The following is an 18,208-nucleotide window of genomic DNA, read 5'->3' on the forward strand; positions in this document are numbered from 1 at the left end:
CAGAAAAGCTTCCAAGAGGCACGTTTTGCCGCTCTGGTAATCAATTAACTGAAGTAAAAAATGCTTATTTATGGGGAGAATATCAATTATTTATTTTAATTAGGTCAATTAAACGTGTTTTTGAGAGAATAAGTCGTTTTTCAATAAAATGGTTTATTGAGCTGATAACCGTTTTAATTGAATTATTCGTTTATTTATTATACAAATTTGTTTATAGGACCGCTTTCAATAAAATTTTTAATTGAATATACAAATTACTTAATTAAATCAAGATTTTATTTTTTTCTGTGTATTTTATGTTAAAAAATTTTAAGTCAAAACGTTTGTTGGGTTATTACTGTAAGTCGTTGAGCAAATAAAAATAAAAAACAGCTGATTGCCAGCGAAAAGGAATTCAAGGAATGCACCAAGAATGTGTGTAACTTAACTATAAACAAAACAAGGATATGGCGCATGACTCTCGCAGCGTACGGAGAAACTTTGAGTACGAGAGACATTTTGCCGCCTATGCTCTCACATATGTAACTCACCACGTTGTTGTAGAGCAGCCCAATGGGAGAATTGGAATTCACCACTGTTTGTTTGCCAACAACTGAAGTTGACACTTGTGAGTCGCATAAACAGCATGGACATTGCAAACATTGCCGTTATTCATGAAATGAACATTGCAAAGGGTTGTTTCCTCACTGCGGCCATCAGTCTTCGTTCGGTCGGTAACAGTTAAAGACGCTTAACATTCCTACGGTCGGCATTCACAACGTTCCTCGGATGGATGGTTTAGCTCTGTGTTATTGTGTGTTATTCTTCTATATGGGAATCAAATCAAAATAGCAATGGGCAAGAAATAACAACGACAACAAAGCCAAAAGAAATTGCAAAGGAAACAACAAAAGTGCCATCATTGCCACGCCACTTGGCTTAAAGTGTTCCTAACGACAATTGTGTAATTTTAAACTTTTCCTAAGGGTTGTTCGTTTGTTCTTTCATTGGTCACTTTCAATGGCTGATGATCATTTTTGGTAAACGGAATAAAAAGCGTAGCAAATAACAAACAATACCGTCAGGAGTTTAAAGTAAATGAATAATAATTCGCAACTCCCTTTAAAGGCAATGGAAGAAACGTAATTTGTGATATTGTGCAAAAAATTTAAGCTTCGTTTGCAACGCTGAATTGTGAAGTGTTTACAACATAAGTGGCCATCATCTACAAATTAAGTGAGTCTTTATGCTTAAAACCCCTTGAATTTAATTGGATTACAAAATAAATTCTCAACATCATTGTTGTCCACTATCCGTTGTCCATTCATGTGGTTATATATGAGTCGCCTGTATGGATTTTTAAATGTGTTCATCTATGCTTTGCTTTGTATGTAAATCTAAAGCAATTTAAGGCGTTGTTGTGTTTTGCCCACCTTGCCACCACCATCAACAGCACCGCCATAACAGTCATATTGGCCGTCGTCATTTTGGCTTATGTGACAACACAGCCGCAAACACACATTAACAGCCTGAAGAAAAACAAATAAAACAACAACAACAGCATTAAGAGCAGCCAACCACATGGACATTATTGCTGTTGTTGCTTTTTGTCGTCGTAGTCGTCGTGTTCTTAATGGATTTTTGTGCTTAAAAGAAGGAATAAAAAACGTTGTTATTCTGTGTGTTGTTCTTCTGCTCGTTAAATCATATATTCCATCGTACCTCCCCCCCCCGACGTCCAAAAAATGTAAGCGAATTGGTGAGTGGGTTAGAAGCGGGTATGTGTGTTTGCTTGCATGTGTTTGATTTTTTTTGTCTACAAATACTAACAAAAATAACAAAAGAAATCGGGTTTTAAATTGTCCAACAGCGCTCCCATGTTTGTAAGACTGTGCTTGTGTGTTGTTAAAGGGAAACCTATAAAGTCATCATCACCATCACACCAACATTGTTATCGTCACATTCAACGAAAGATTTTACCCACATGCGAGCACAGTTCTTCCGTATGTCTTGTGTGTGTAAGAGTTGGATTGTATATCTGTCATTGGGGGTATGTTGAAATCGATTTCCTTACCATTACCGTTAAGTTTACCGGTATGTGGTGAGCTTGTGAGGGAATATTGATTGCATGATATTAAGGCGCGCGTGTGTTTATGCGATCTGTATATGTACAATGTAAGTGAGTACATATAATGTCTTACAATAAAAAGACAGATTTGTTTTTATTGTTATATTCTCCATTGTCTCACTTGTAAATTGCAAGCCCATGGATTATGACCTTGAAATATGTATTTTCAAATGAAAGTGCAGCAACGCAATTGACAAAATTTTAAAACTAAATAGAAATATTAGTATGCTCCCTATATTAGCTGCTGGAACGTGCCGACATGTCGCGCCGATACAGCCAAGTCAGTCCGTTTGACGGACGGACAGATACGTCTGCCTTAAAAAATAGTACAAGGACGTTAAGTTCGGCCGGCCGAACTTTAGCTACCTACCACCTCGGGTATATATAATTAAACCACCTATCGTCAAAATCCTAAAAATAAACCGATCTGAAACATATACGACGCAGATGTCAAAAAGCCTAACATAAGTCAATGTGTCAAATTTCAGTGAAATCGAATTATAAATGTGCCTTTTATGGGCCCAAAACCTTAAATCGAGAGACTGGTCTATATGGCAGCTATATCCAAATCTGAACCGATCTGGGCAAAACTGAAGAAGGGTGTCGAAGGGCCTAACGCAGCTCACAGTACTAAATTTCAGCAAAATTGGATAATAAATAAGCCTTTTATGGGCCCAAGACCTTAAATCGAGAGATCGATCTATATGGCAGCTATATCCAAATATGGACCGATCTGGGCTAAATTGAAGAAAGATGTCGGGGGGCCTAACACAACTCACTGTCCTAAATTTCAGCAAAATCGGATAATAAATATGGCTTTTGTGGGCCTAAATCGGCGGATCGGTCTATATGGGGGCAATATGAAGATATAGTCCGATATAGCCCATCTTCGAACTTAACCTGCTTATGGCCAAAAAAAGAATCTGTGCCAAGTTTCAGCTCTCTCTCTCTCTCTATTTTTAAAGACTGGAGCGTGATTTGAACGGACATGTCTAGATCGTCTTAGATTTTTACGCTGATCAAGAATATAAATACCTTATAGGGTCTGCGAAGCAGAATGACAAAATAAATATACCTCCATTCTTCGGTGGTGGGTATAAAAACAATTTTCAGCGGTTGTTATCCCCTCCTAATGCTGGCGATAATTGTGCGGTACTATGGCAAGCATAGAAGCATCTCCACAGGCAAAGACAACTTCAGAAACAAATGTGTATATCATAATATGTAATCAAACCAGTAAGGAAAGGCAGAAGTCGGGCGGAACCGACTTCATAATAGCATATACCACCGAGTCTACGTACTACTTTTAATATACAGCGTTTAAATTATTCAATTATCTTATTTGGTTCAAAAGATATGAGTTTTGCAACGAAAAAGCTCAAACCGCGTCAATGTGCGACGCCTATACTCGTATAATCCCTTAACGCAGACTGGTCTATATATTTTACTAAGGATCTTTCTCTCAAACTCTTCAAGTACTGACCTATCTGCTTTCGCAAGTACCCATGCTTCAGAGCCATACAACAGCACAGTTAATATCAGTGTCTTGTATAGTATGATTTTCATCCGTCGAAAGGTGTTTTTCTCCGGAACTTCTTGCTTAAGCCAGAGTAGCATCTGTTTGTCAATATTATTCTTCGCTTTATATCAAAGTAACGAGTAACGTGCATTCTATTGTGAGTAGTATGCCATATCTTTTCACATCTGCATCTCATATAATCTTCTCAAGCAGGATATTAACGTCTCCTTGTCTGAAACGCCGTTTGGTATCGACTGGTTCTTTCCTATTCTTAGTGGGGAAAGTGCTTCAACAAGCGTCATCCTGTAGGGTCTTATTAATTTTGCAGGGATACCAAAGTCAGACATAGCTTGAAATACCTTTAAACATATGGGCTTTCGAGAGCGGCATTGTAGTCAATGAAAAGATCGTAAGAGTTGACCTGTCCTTCTTGGGTCCTTTCCAGGACATAGCGCAGTGTGAATATGTGGTCTATGGTGGATTTACCAGCCGTATTGATAGAACCCAATTATCTCATTGAATTTAGTTTTAAATCTTTCGTACGATCGAGAGAATCTTGTATGCGATAGGTGTAGACTTACTCGTCGGAAGTTGGCGCATTCTGTCTTGTCTCCTCTCTTGTGAACGGGACATAGTATGCTCAGGTTCCTACATCGGGTATGCGTTGCTCTTGCGAGAACCCGCAGGCGAGTTCATGCATACGCCCTATCTGCGTGTCCCCTCCGGTCTTAAGTAATTCAGCGGCAACCCATCGGAATTTGCTGCCTTGTTTTGTTTCAGTCAGGTCACTGCTACTTGGTCCTCATTTTGATTAGGAGGGATGGGTTCTGCAATATCCTCTTCGCCGCGACTGTCGAACGCTAGCAGCTCCGAAAAATGTTCTTTCCATATCCTAAGTTTACAATCGGTAACAGTTACCAGATTTCCTCCTTTGTCTCTGTAGGAGGATGTACCTACACCAAAGCCATCGGCTTGATTTTTAATTCTTTGGCAAAATTCTCGGACTTTTGTGTGACTCTTGAACCTCTCAATTCGCTCACACTTACGTCTTTCCATTTCCTTTTTTTTCTGCGGAATTAAAGTTTCTCCTCTTTCATTTTCTTCCGATATTTCTCCTGCATCTGATTGCAGGGTTGCTCTGTATGCCGCATTCTTGGCTTCACTAGAATTTAGACCATTGGTTTCTCGGAAAGTACGGATTTCGAGGCCTTTTTCATGGAGTGGGCCATGGTTTGCCACTGCGCCCTTATATAGTCAGGACAAGGAGTTCTTTCATCAAGCACTTGGGTCAGTCGAGCGGAGTATGCTGTTGTCATCTGTTGTGTTTGCAGCTTTTTAATGTCCAGCTTCCGTGCAGATCGTACATTTCTCGCTCTACATTTCTCCTGCAACAAGGTAAAGATTCGGATCGATCGTTCATCGAACACGCTGGATGAATGCCTTTCATCCACTACAATGTGATCAATTTGGTTCCTTACTTTTTGATTTGGAGCTTTGTGAATTTTCTATGATGAAATCTGGCGTTGCCGGCTATCATGTTTTTTGCTGTGGCGAAATATATTAGCCTCAACCCATTATCTGCAAATGCGAATGTTGTTCATGAACATTACTTTTAGGAACCGGAGCAAACTTCAATATCAATGTGTACCGTCCGATTAAAGTTTTAAGCTCAAGGATAAGGGGCCTCCTTTTTATAGCTGAGTCCGAAAGGCGTGCCGCAGTACGAAACCTCTTTGGGGAGAAGTTTTTACATGACGTAGAACCTCACAAATGTTGCCAGCATTAGGAAGGGATAACCAGAGCTGAACATTTTTTCTAATGTTCTCGCCAGGATACGAACCCAGGCGTTTAAAATTTGCTGGAACGATTTTAATATCTAGGGCGGGGCAGCAGTCCTATTCTCTCTCTTGGCACTCGTAGAAAATATCCTTGGCTTGCTCGTCCTTGTTTTCCGTCAGGGCATAGCAAAAATTAAGCTGTTTTTTTAAATTTTGCCTTTAATGGATTGAGGCTAGTCTCTCAACCCCCGAAGAAAACCTGGGGACAATCTGTTTCAACCTCCGACTAACTTGTTTCAAGATCTGACGCTCGACTCCAGCCGCCACTAACCTGGGACAAACGCTGATGTTGACCATTGGTTATTTGAAGGTGGCAATAACTCGCCTTGTCATTTCGAGTACCATTGGCACTCAGTACTTAAGTAAGAGTCAGTGCCAACTGGCCCCTCACTGAGACTCTCTTATCGCAATCGCGGGCTGCAGCAAATAAATTCTTATACTTGCGGGCATAGGAAAAACGAATACAAGCACACGAATAGTATAAGCAGCTCGTGTGCCATTGTTCGGTCGATGTCATTGTTGTTATTTTAGAGATTAACTGCACCCATACAAACACAATTTTTTATTTTCAACTGTGTTAGTGTGCCCGTCACTGGTATTTAAGCATTGCTTCAAATTAAAATTGGCCCTCCTGAGCGTATACATATCATACTTAAAAGCTACGTAAAGTATACGCAACGTTTATACGTTTTCTTGAGCCAAATTAGAATCATAGCGCCTACAATCAAGTTCGATTTCATTGTTCCCTTCTCTGCTGCTGGAACTATGTCGGAACTATTCGTCATATATGATTGCAATTGGAAATAGACCTTTGGATATCCTTCAAATTTTGTAATTCTATACACACTGCCTATCGCTAGAATAGCATCCCCCGCTACAATAAACACAATTGTCAATCATTTGAAGGTGGTCTTAAATATTTCTATAAATATTTCATATTTGATGGAAATTTTGTACCCTAGAAGTGTCCCGTTGTTGTTGACCGTCAAAATGCAAAATTACCCATTAAGGAACAGGGGCAAACTTCTCACTTATCAATGAGTGCTATCCGATTGAAGTTTTTAGCCGAGTTCGAACGCCGTGCCGCAGTGCTATATCCAAATATGACCCGATCTGCACCATATTCAGAGAGGATGTGTAGGGGTTTAACATTGTTATTCTACTTAATTTAAGCAAAATCGGATAATAAATGCACTATTTATCTGTGAAAGACCTTCAATGGGGAAGTTGGTTCATATAGGGGCTATATTAGGATATAAAGTGATTTGGACCATATTCAGGGATGTCGGGAATCTTAACACAACTCACTGTGCCAAATTTCGGCGAATTCATGCAATAAATGTAGCATTTATGGGCCGAGGACATTAAAAAGGGAGATCGGTCTATATGTTGGCTACATTAAGATAAAAACCGATCTGGGCTATATTCGGCACAAATATCGGGGATCTTTAAACAAATCAGCCTAGTCTGTTAATAAATGCAACTTTTATGAGCCTAAGACCCTGAATCAAGAGATCGGTCTAAGTGGGGGCTATATCAAGATATAGTCCGATATAGCCCATCTTCGAATTGACCTGTCTATGGTCAAAAAAGAACTGTGCAAAGTTCGAGCTCAAATCTTCCTTATTTAAAGGCTGCAGCGTGATTTCAATTGACAGACGGATGGACAGACGGACATAGCTAGGTCGTCTTTGATTTTTACGAGGACCAAGGAAATAATGTGTTGCAAAGAGAATGACAAAATGATTATATCCCTATCCTTTGTTGGTGGATATAGAGAAAGGTTTATATCTGATACGTCACATTTAAACCTGGTGAAAATAAACCAAGTAAAAAGTGCTAAGTTTGGCCGTGCCGAATCTTAGGAGCCCACCACAATGGATTCTGCCAAAAAATTTCCACAATACAACTTTGTTGAAGGGCATACTTATATATGTAAAGGGTGATTTTTTTGAGGTTAGGATTTTCATGCATTAGTATTTGACAGATCACGTGGGATTTCAGACATGGTGTCAAAGAGAAAGATGCTCAGTATGCTTTGACATTTCATCATGAATAGACTTACTAACGAGCAACGCTTGCAAATCATTGAATTTTATTACCAAAATCAGTGTTCGGTTCGAAATGTGTTCATTCACCGTAACGTTGCGTCCAACAGCATCTTTGAAAAAATACGGTCCAATGATTCCACCAGCGTACAAACCACACCAAACAGTGCATTTTTCGGGATGCATGGGCAGTTCTTGAACGGCTTCTGGTTGCTCTTCACTCCAAATGCGGCAATTTTGCTTATTTACGTAGCCATTCAACCAGAAATGAGCCTCATCGCTGAACAAAATTTGTCAAAATTTCGAACCGAACACTGATTTTGGTAATAAAATTCATTGATTTGCAAGCGTTGCTCGTTAGTAAGTCTATTCATGATGAAATGTCAAAGCATACTGAGCATCTTCCTCTTTGACACCATGTCTGAAATCCCACGTGATCTGTCAAATACTAATGCATGAAAATCCTAACCTCAAAAAAATCACCCTTTACTTTGCATACCAAAGCATTGCCAAAGGTGCCAGAAATTGAAGCTTCTAGGGGACGTATAATGCTAGTCGGGAGATCAGCTCTATATCAAGTTATAAACCGATTTGGAACCATACTTACCATGGATGTTGAAAGTCATAACAGAACATGATAATTGCAACTTCCAGAGCCTCAAGATGTCAAATCAGGAGATCGGTTAACATGGGAGCCATATCTAGTTATAGACCGATTTCGAACATATTTTCGCACGAGAGTTGGAATTCGTAACTGTGGAAAATATCAGTAGTGGAAAATATCAGCCCAATCTCATTATAATTAAGGCTACTAGAGGCTAAAGAAGTAAAGTTGAAGAACCGCATTTTATGGGAGCTATATCCAAATCTGAAATGATATGGCCCATTTGCAACGAAGTCACGATAGCTGTGGAGCGCGTAGAGTTAGCCGCTTGAAAGTTTTGCACACATTCTTCTTATTGATGAAGGCCACCGAAACTTCATGCGAAATTTCAGCCAAATCGGACAACAATTGCGGCTTTCGGGGGCTGAAGATGTCAAATAAGGAGATCGGTTAACATGGGAGCTATATCAGGTTATAAACCGACTTTGAACATATTTTCACTCGAGTGTTGGAAGTCATAACAGAACACTAAGAGGATAGCAGGTCCGCCTATGATGCTGAAAGCCTTGGTACGAATCCTGATGAAAACATCAGAAAAAAAATTATCAGCGGTGGTTTTCTCCTCCTAATGCTGGTGACATTTGTGAGGTACTGTGCCATTTGGTATGGCAGCCATGTACAACTTCTTCCCAAAGAGGTGTTGCACTGCGGCACGGCGTTTGGTCTCCGTTAAAAAAAGGTGGTCGCTTATCATTGAGCTTAAACTTGAATCGGACAGCACTCATTGATATGTGAGAAGTTTGCGACTGTTCCTTATTGGAAGGTTCAAGGGCAAATTGGCACTCTTTTGATGTTTGCACACCTTTTTGGGTTTGTGATTCATGTTTAGTGGGTGGCTTTTATACCCTACACCACCACTGTGATACACTCAACCAAATTTTTTAATCCAAACAGCAAAAATTTTAGTTAAAACGGCAGTTTTTGTCTGCAGAAAATGGGAAAGAAGACATTACTGCTGTTTCATAAAACATAGGGCTGCTGTATTAGTATGCTACTTTTTATGGTTGTCCGTTATTTGTTTTGATTACTTTATGCATTTTTTAGAATTTTTTTTAGAAATTGTGTTGAAGGAGATGATTTTAATTATTATTGCTCTACTTATGTGCACATGCCTGGCATAGCCTTTTGTAATGTTTGTTTTCAGCACACTTTTTTCTATGAGTGTTCATGGTATTATAACTTTGTGCAGTGCAACATTAAGAAGACCCACTGATAAATATACCGATCGGCTTGGAATCACTTCCTGATTCGATTTAGCTATGTCCGTCTATTTGTCCGTCCGTCTGCCTGTCTGTCCATGTATTCTTGGGATCAAGGTACAGGTTGCATTAATTGTCTAATTGTCATAAAATTTTGGTCCATGAACGAATGATGTTGATTTTGAAACAAATCGGTTAAATTTTAGACATAGCTCCTATATATTGTATATTTTTCATATCCGGTAGGGCCTTTGAGGGCCGTAGTCAACCCAACTATTGTCCGATCGTTAAAAAAATTGCATGACATTTTTAATTTGACGTTCCAGAACGGTGTGCAAAGTTTCATATTCGTATTCAAAATGCGTTCAGATTTAGTTATAGCTCCCATATAAAGGGTGATGGAGGGAGAGGTAGTTTTTCAAAAAAAAAAAAAAACATACAATTCAGAAAAATCATGATATCATTATTTGAATCGATATACGGTCTATATCATTTAATGTTTGAAGATTATCTCATGCAAATGTTGACCATGATTGCGCCTAAAATGGTCCATCCGCTTAATTAAATTTTAGCATACTCTTTCCAAGATATCAGCCGGTATCTCACGTATAAATGCTTCAATGTTGTCTTCCAATGCGTCAATTGAAGCGGGATTGTCTGTATAGACATGAGCTTTAACATGGCCCCACAAAAAATAGTCTAAAAGCGTTATATCGCACTATCTAGGCAGAAATTGACCAGTCCCTAACGTGAAATAAAATGGTCACCGAACTCGCCTCTCGATAAGTTCATTGTTACGTATGCTGTGTGGCATGTGGCTCTTGCATTGTGGATAAAAAAAAAGTTGGATATCATCTCACGGTAGCGCCATTCACAGTTACGTTACGTTTCGCATCATCTTTGAAGAAGTACGGTCCAATGAGGCCACCAGCCCATAAACCGCACCAAACTGTGACTTTTTCTGGATGCATTGCTAGCTCTTGCAATGTTTGTGGCGGATCTCCACTTTAAAATCGACAATCCTACTTATTTACGTACCTATTGAGCCAAAAATGAGCTTGATCGTAAAATGGAAGAAGCGTGCGTGGAACTTTCTAAACAGAGCACGTATTTTGAAAATAAAATTCAATAATTTGCAAGCGTTGTTTATTTGACGTCTCAGTAGTGTGCAAAATTTCATCGGTCCAGATTTAGATATAGTTCCCATATATATCTATCATCTGATATGGCCCTTTAAGGCTGTAGTATTCTCAATTTAGGTACTTACAAGGTTCTATTCAAAAATGTATAATTTATGCCCCCATAGCAGCTATACTAAAAAGTGGACCGATTTGGACCAAATTGGACACTGACATTTTGTTGACTTTGTAGAACAAAATATTGGAATTTTTGGTAGCCATATCCAAATATAGACTGATCTAAACTATATACGACACGGATGTGTCAAATTTCACCGAATTCGGATTATAAGTGTGCCCAAAACCTTAAATCGAGAGATCGGTCTATATGGCAGCTATATCCAAATCTGGATCGATCTGGGCCAAATTGAAGATGGATGTCAAAGGGCCTAACATAATTCACTGTCCCAAATTTTGGCAAAAACGGATAATAAATGTGGCTTTAATGAGCCTAAGACCCTAAATCGGCGGATCGATCTATATGGGGGCTATTTCCAGGTTCCATGTTTTAAAAGTAGTACTTTGTTTCGGTGCTGTAGGGTATTATATAGTAATTTCTGCTTGACTTTTGCCTTTCCTTTCTGTTTATATATCCTCCACCATAGGATGGGGGTATACTAATTTCGTCATTATATATCATATCAAATATATATTCAAAATATATATTCTTGATCATTGTGACATTTTAAGTCGAACTAGCCATGTCCGTCCGTCTGTCTGCCGTTCGTCTGTCCTTCCGTCCGTTCGTCTGTCTGCACGCGTATTTTTGAAAGAGTAAGGCTAGCCGCTTAAAATTTTGCACAATACTTCTTATTAGTGTATGTCAGTTGGGATTGTAAATGGTCCAAATCGGTCCATGTTTCGATATAGCTGCCATATAAACCGGTCTTGGGTCCTGATTTCTTGAGCCTCTAGAGGACGCAATTCTCATGCGATTTGGCTGAAATTTGCACGTAGGGTTTTGATATCACTTCCAAAATTTGTGCGAAGTATGGTCCAAATCAGTTCATAACCTGATAAAGCTGCCATATAATACGATCTTGCGTCTTGACTTCTTGAGCTTTTAGAAGACGTAACTCTTAACCTATTTGACTTCCAAAAACTGTGATAAGTATGGCGCAAATCGGCGCATAACCTGATATAGCTGACATATAAACTGATCTGGGATCTTGATTTCTTGAGCCTCTAGCGAGCGCAATTCTCATCCGATTTGGCAGAAATTTTGTACAACGGCTTCTCTAAAACCCCATCTCTAGGAATGACTAGATTAGTATAGCCCCATCTCATGATGGTGGGTATTACAAAACAGAGTCATAAATTCAGGTAAAATATTTGGCTTTTTCGAATAGGACCCCATAATACAAATTAGTAAAGACATGCATTTGAAGTTAAAAATTTCCATACTTTTTTCCAAATTAAGTTCGAAGTTTTTTTCACAACTATTCTAAGTCTCTATTAGTTATAACCGAGGCCTCTGTTCAGTTTCTGAAAAAAAAACTATTAACCGGTCTGATTCCCGAAGGCCTACACAATTCCTCACCTGTCTGTTTGGGTTTAAAACAATAACATAGACAGTCAGTTGTACTCAATATAAAATTGTTTGTAATGGAGCAACGTCGACATTGACACTTCAAAACACAAGCACACATACACATGCACACACGTAACATGTATCCTAAGCAAACATCTCACCTTACTCACTCACAACGGCTATAAAGAAAGTAACTGAGAATGGGAAAGGCAATAGTGCCATCAATGTAAATATTGGTTGACACACTCCTTTAAACACACGTGGCAACAAAGTGATATACTCACACATACATATAAACACACTTATACATATACCATGGTGCAATAAAAGATATAAAAGTTTATTTGGAAAATAGTTACATAAAATAATAATAGAAAGGTGTGTTTGTTGGTGAAGGTACATTGTCGTAGAATGACACTGAATATATGAGTAGAATTAAATAATTATGGGTGTGTGAGTGTGTATGTGTATGTGTGTGATAAAGTCATGAGTATTAAGGAGGATTCGTAACACAACAACAGTGTGGTGCGCGGAAGCTCTAAAGAGCCTTAGGTAATGACAAGGGTTTGGAACCCCCGTGGGGTTGAATAGAACCAAGTACACAGGGAAAAAACAGTTAAGATTGTGTTGGAATGGAATAAAATTACCATTGCCCATTGGAAGGCTACGGCTATTCCAAGTCTGTTTATTTGTTGGCAATAAAGAGAAATAGAGGAGATGCACCAATTGCTAAACATACTGATGTTAATAAGCAGAACAAGTCGAATTGCCGGCAAAAATACACATTACAGGGCGCACCTCTGATTTCGCTGAAATTTGCTATGTATATGGATGTTTACCACAGGAATACGTATCTAACATCTGTTGTTGGGGCAAAGGGACGTTGAACCTCTTTGTGCCGAATCCCCAACTATCTGCAACAACCTGAAACGAGTTCTCTCCGCTATTTCTATTTTAAACGGGCCAATGAGTTTAATACCTATCACAACATCTAATGATCCAGTCGCAGTCGTTTCAATAGCTAAATCCTCCACATGTGACGTTATAACTGTCAAAGGCTCACAGACATGACAACCATAAGCCAGAACTGGCCATGCCACTGCTTAGAAAAACCATGGGTTTATAGTGCCGTGAAAGTTTTCTTCTGGAAGATCTGAAACGTTGCACGGTGAGAGAAAATCGAAAAAAACGAGTAAAAACAAGTAAAAGCGTGCTAAGTTCGGTCGGGCCGAATCTTATATACCCTCCACCATAGATCGCATTTGTCGAGTTCTATGCGCGGTATCTCTCTTTAGACAAACATATGATATTGAATAAGAACTGTTATACTATTGGAGCTATATCAAGTTATAGTCCGATTCGGACCATAAATGAATGCTGAACATTGTAGAAGTCATTGTGTAATATTTCAGTTCATTCGGATAAGAATTGTGACTTGTAGGGGCTCAAGAAGAAAAATCGGGAGATAGGTTTATATGGGAGCCGTAACAAGCTATTGATCGATTCAGACCATATTAGACACGTATGTTGAAGGTCATGAGAGAAGCCGTTGTACAAAATTTCAGCCAAATCGGATGAAAATTGCGCCCTCTAGAGGTTCAAGAAGTCAAGATCACAGATCGGTTTATATGACAGCTATATCAAGTTCTATACCGATTTACGCCATACTTAGCACATTTAGTCGAAGTTATAACAAAAATGAGAATTGCGCGCTCTATTGGCTCAAGAAGTCAAGATCCAAGATCGGTTTATATGAAAGCTATACCAGATTATGAACCGATTTGAATCATACTTAGCACAGTTGTTGAAAGTGATACCAAAACTCTATGTGCACAATTTCAGATAAATCGGATGAGAATTGCGCCCTCTAGAAGCTCAAGAAATCAAGACCCAAGATTGGTTTATATGGCAGCTATAACAAAACATGGACCGATTAAAACCATATTTAGTGTAGTTGTCGGAAGTGCTACCAAAACACTACGTGCAAAATATCAGTTAAATCGGACGAGAATTGCGCCCTCTAGAGGCTCAAGAAGTCAAGAACCAAGATCGGTTTATTTGGCAGCTATATCAAAACATGGACCGATTCAGCCCATTTACAACCGACCTACACCAATAAAAAGTATTTGTGCCAAATTTCAAGCGGCTAGCTTTACTCCTTTGAAAATTAGCTTGCTTTCGACAGACAGACGGACGGACGGACATGGCTAGTTCGACTTAAAATGGCATGACGATCAAGAATATATATACTTTACGGTGTCTTAGACGCATATTTCGAGGTATTACATACAGAATGACGAAATTAGTATACCCCCATCCTATGGTGGAGGGTATAAAAATATACCGTGTGAGAACGGGTAGAGATATCTCTTTGAAATTTCGAGTGTTTAATGCTGAGAGCATGGCCCTAGGTGGTCCGGACGCCTCTTGGCAGGCCCCTAATTTGGTCCCCACGTCGTTTCGAAAATTATTCGGGCTGCCAAATCTTCATTTGTGGTTCGATTTTCGTTTTGCTGGGCCAAGAGGCGCCCGAACCACATAGGGCATTAAAATTTTGCACATGATCTCGCTTACACCTCAGCTTTAAACACTCTAAATTTCAAAGAGATATCTCTACCCGTTCTCACACGGCATGTATTTTACTAGTTTTTTTCTCCCACTGTGCGTCGACTACTAGAGAATGTTTAGCCTGTAATCGGGAAGTTTCTACTCTTACTTGATGCTTGCTTGTAAAGCAAATTTTATTACTTTCTGTAAAAGTGATTTTATTCTGCGTGTATCAAGTTTATGTTGCTTGTTTACAGATTCGTAATGGTGTCTGTAATAGATATAAACCATTATCAGCTGTTAACTACTGTTATAAATAGAACAAAGTGTATGTTATTACTTTGTACTCTTCAAACCACCACCCACCAAGCTTATTCTACTCTTGCAAGAACAAATGTGTGGAAGTATGGGAAATATATGTCCTATTGAGGAGTTTATAGAAAATTGATAGTGTATTGCCCCCCTTTTTGTAGTTTCTAATAGCAGGATGGGCTGGGAAGAGACATACAAAACTTTTCCTAATGGCTTTATGTGACAGAGGGGACTTCATAACATTTAATGTGTCTACAAATGGTAATTGCTGGTTAAATGTTTCTAATGCTCATGTATGACTGTGAGTGGGAGCGCTCACTTCATTTATGTTCTCTATAGTAGAGGGGGGATTTTTTTTTGCCTTTTAATACAGAATCAATCAATTAGTTGGGTAAACGCAGGAAGGTCAAACTATTAAAAACCTTTGAAAGATTTACTCAGGCGTACTTGAAGCGAAACAAGTAAAGGCGAGCGTAGTTTGGCTGGATCGAATTGTAGAATTTTACAATGACCAAGAACTAATTCAATTTATAGAGATGGAAATATACATATTTTTCTTCAAAATCTATCGCTTACTATGTACAATTGTTGGAGAAATTACCCGTACTTTAATTATAAGAATTTTATATTCTAGTTGTGCGGGTGTAAGTAAATAAATGAATAAATAAATATACTATTTATCAATTTCCGACCCCACAAAGTGCATACAATTATGATCGTTGTAAAATTCTAAGACGATTTAACGATGTCCGCGTGTTTGTCAGTTTGTTCATCTGTCCGTCGGTCTGTTTGTTGTAATCACGCTACAGCTTTCCAAAATTAAGATATTGAGCTGAAATTTGACACTGATCCATATTTTTGCCATACTCAGGCGAAGTTCTTGAATGGGCCAAGTCGGTTTTTATACTCTCCACCATAGGATGGGGGTATACTGACTTACTCATTTCATTTGTATCACCTCGAAATATTGGTCAAAGACTTAATAAAGTATATATATATTCTTGGTCGTCATGATTTCTACAGATTTACAAGTATAGTTCAACAGATGTGCCAAGTATGGTTCGAATCGGTCCAAAACCTGATATAGCTCCCATATAAACCAATCTCCCGATTATAATTCTTGAACCTCTACAGGGCGCAATTCCTATCCAATTTGGCAGAAATTTTGTATAGTAACTTCCCCTACGACTTTTAACATACGTGCCAAGAATGGCATGAATCGGTCCAAAAACCGATATGGCTGTCATATAAACCGATCTCCCATTGCACTTTTTGAGCCCCTAGCAGTGGCAGTTCCTATTCGATTTGGCTGAATTTTTGCATAGTAATTTCTCCTATGACCCCCAAGTATGCGTGCCGCTTATGGTCTGAATCAGTCCATAACCTGATGTAGTTCCCATATAAACCGATCTCCCGATTTTACTTCTTAAGCCTCTAAAGGGCGTAATTCTTATCCCATTTGGTTGAAATTTTGCACAATGACTTCTCCAAATCAATAATGCACCCAATCGTTCCGTTCCCGTTAATCAGATATAGAGGGTGGTTTTTTAGCTCTTATATTTTTGGCAACACTGGTTTAAACAGCTCACGCACATTTCGTGTTGTGTTTCACTATCAAACATCGCTTGCACATTATTTAATTTTTTATCAAAATGCGTGCCGTGCTCTGTTAAGAAAGTTCATAGCGCGCTTGCTACATTAAGCGAAGAAGCTCATTTTTGGCCCAACGGGTAAGTAAATAGGCAGAATTGTCGATTGTGAATGGTAAGCGCTATCGTGAGATGATATCCAGCTTATTTTTGCCCAAAATGCAAGACTTGCATGACATGTGGTTTCAATAAGACGGTGCCACACAGCACGCGTAACAATGGATGTATTGAAAGGCAAGTTCGGTGAACAGTTTATTTCATGTTCAGGACCGGTCAATTGGTCGCCTAGATCGTGCGATTTAACGCCTTTAGACTATATTTTTGTGGGGCTATGTTAAGAATAATGTCTATACAGACAAATCCGTTTCAATTGACGCATTGGAAGCGACATTGAAGCATTTATTCCTGAGATACCGGCCGAAATGTTAGAAAGAGTATGCTACAATTGAATTAAGCGGATGAACCATTTAAGGCGCAGTCACGGTCAACATTTGCATGAAATAATCTTCAAAAATAAATTATAAGACCGTACTATCGATTCAAATAAAGATTACATGGATTTTTCTGAATTTTATGGGTTTTTTTGAAAAACTTTCCTAAATCACCCTTTAGCTCCAATAGCATAGGAATATGTATTCTTTATCCTTTTTATACCCTCCACCGAAGGATGGGGGGAGTATACTAATTTCGTCATTCTGTTTGTAACTACTCGAAATATTGGTCTGAGACCACATAAAGTATATATATTCTTGATCGTCTCGACATTTTATGTCGATCTAGCCATGTCCGTCCGTCTGTCTGTCGAAAGCACGGAAACTTTCGAAGGAGTAAAGCTAGCCGCTTGAAATTTTGCACAAATACTTCTCATTAGTGTAAGTCGGTTGGTATTGTAAATGGGCCATATCGGTCCATGTTTTGATATAGCTGCCATATAAACCGATCTTGGGTCTCGATTTCTTGAGCCTCTAGAGTGCGCAATTCTTATCCGATTGGAATGAAATTTTGCACAACGAATTTTGTTCTGATAGCCAACAACTGTGTTAAGTATAGTTCAAAGCGGTTCATAACCTCATATAGCTGTCATATAAACCGATCTTGGATCTTGACTTCTTGGGCCTCTAGAGTGCGTGATTCTTATCCGATTGGAGTGAAATTTTGCACGACGTGTTTTGTTTTGATAGCCAACAACTGTGCCAAGTATGGTTCAAATCTGTTCATAACCTGATATAGCTGCCATATAAACCGAGCTGGGGTCTTGACTTCTTGAGCCTCTAGAGTGAGCAATTCTTATCCGATTGGAATGAAATTTTGCACAACGTGTTTTGCTATGATATCCAACAACTGTGCCAAGTAGGGTTCAAATCGGTTCATAACCTGATGTAGCTGCCATAAAAACCGACCTGGGGATTTGACTTCTTGTGCTCGCAGAGGGCGCAATTCCTATCCGATTTGGCTGAAATTTTGCATGACGTATTTTATTCTTACTCTCAAAAACTGTGTCAAATAAGGTTCAAATCGGTTTATAACCTGATATAGCTGCCATATAAACCGATCTGGGATTTTGACTTCTTGAGCCTCTAGAGGTCGCAATTATTATCCGATTTGCCTGAAATTTT

At 38.9% G+C, this 18,208-nt stretch overlaps 1 protein-coding gene across 1 annotated transcript in view; it reads left to right on the forward strand.

Moving 5' to 3' along the window:
* Window positions 1-678: 678 nt before the first annotated feature.
* LOC106080685 (uncharacterized) overlaps window positions 679-18,208 on the forward strand; it is a 563,977-nt gene continuing 546,447 nt past the window's right edge. The window contains exon 1 of the mRNA XM_059370172.1: window positions 679-1,215. The gene's annotated coding sequence lies outside the window, so the exon portion shown is untranslated. The remainder of the gene's footprint in view (window positions 1,216-18,208) is intronic.

The sequence above is a fragment of the Stomoxys calcitrans genome, chromosome 5, assembly GCF_963082655.1.
Source record: "Stomoxys calcitrans chromosome 5, idStoCalc2.1, whole genome shotgun sequence".
NCBI lineage: Eukaryota > Metazoa > Arthropoda > Insecta > Diptera > Muscidae > Stomoxys > Stomoxys calcitrans.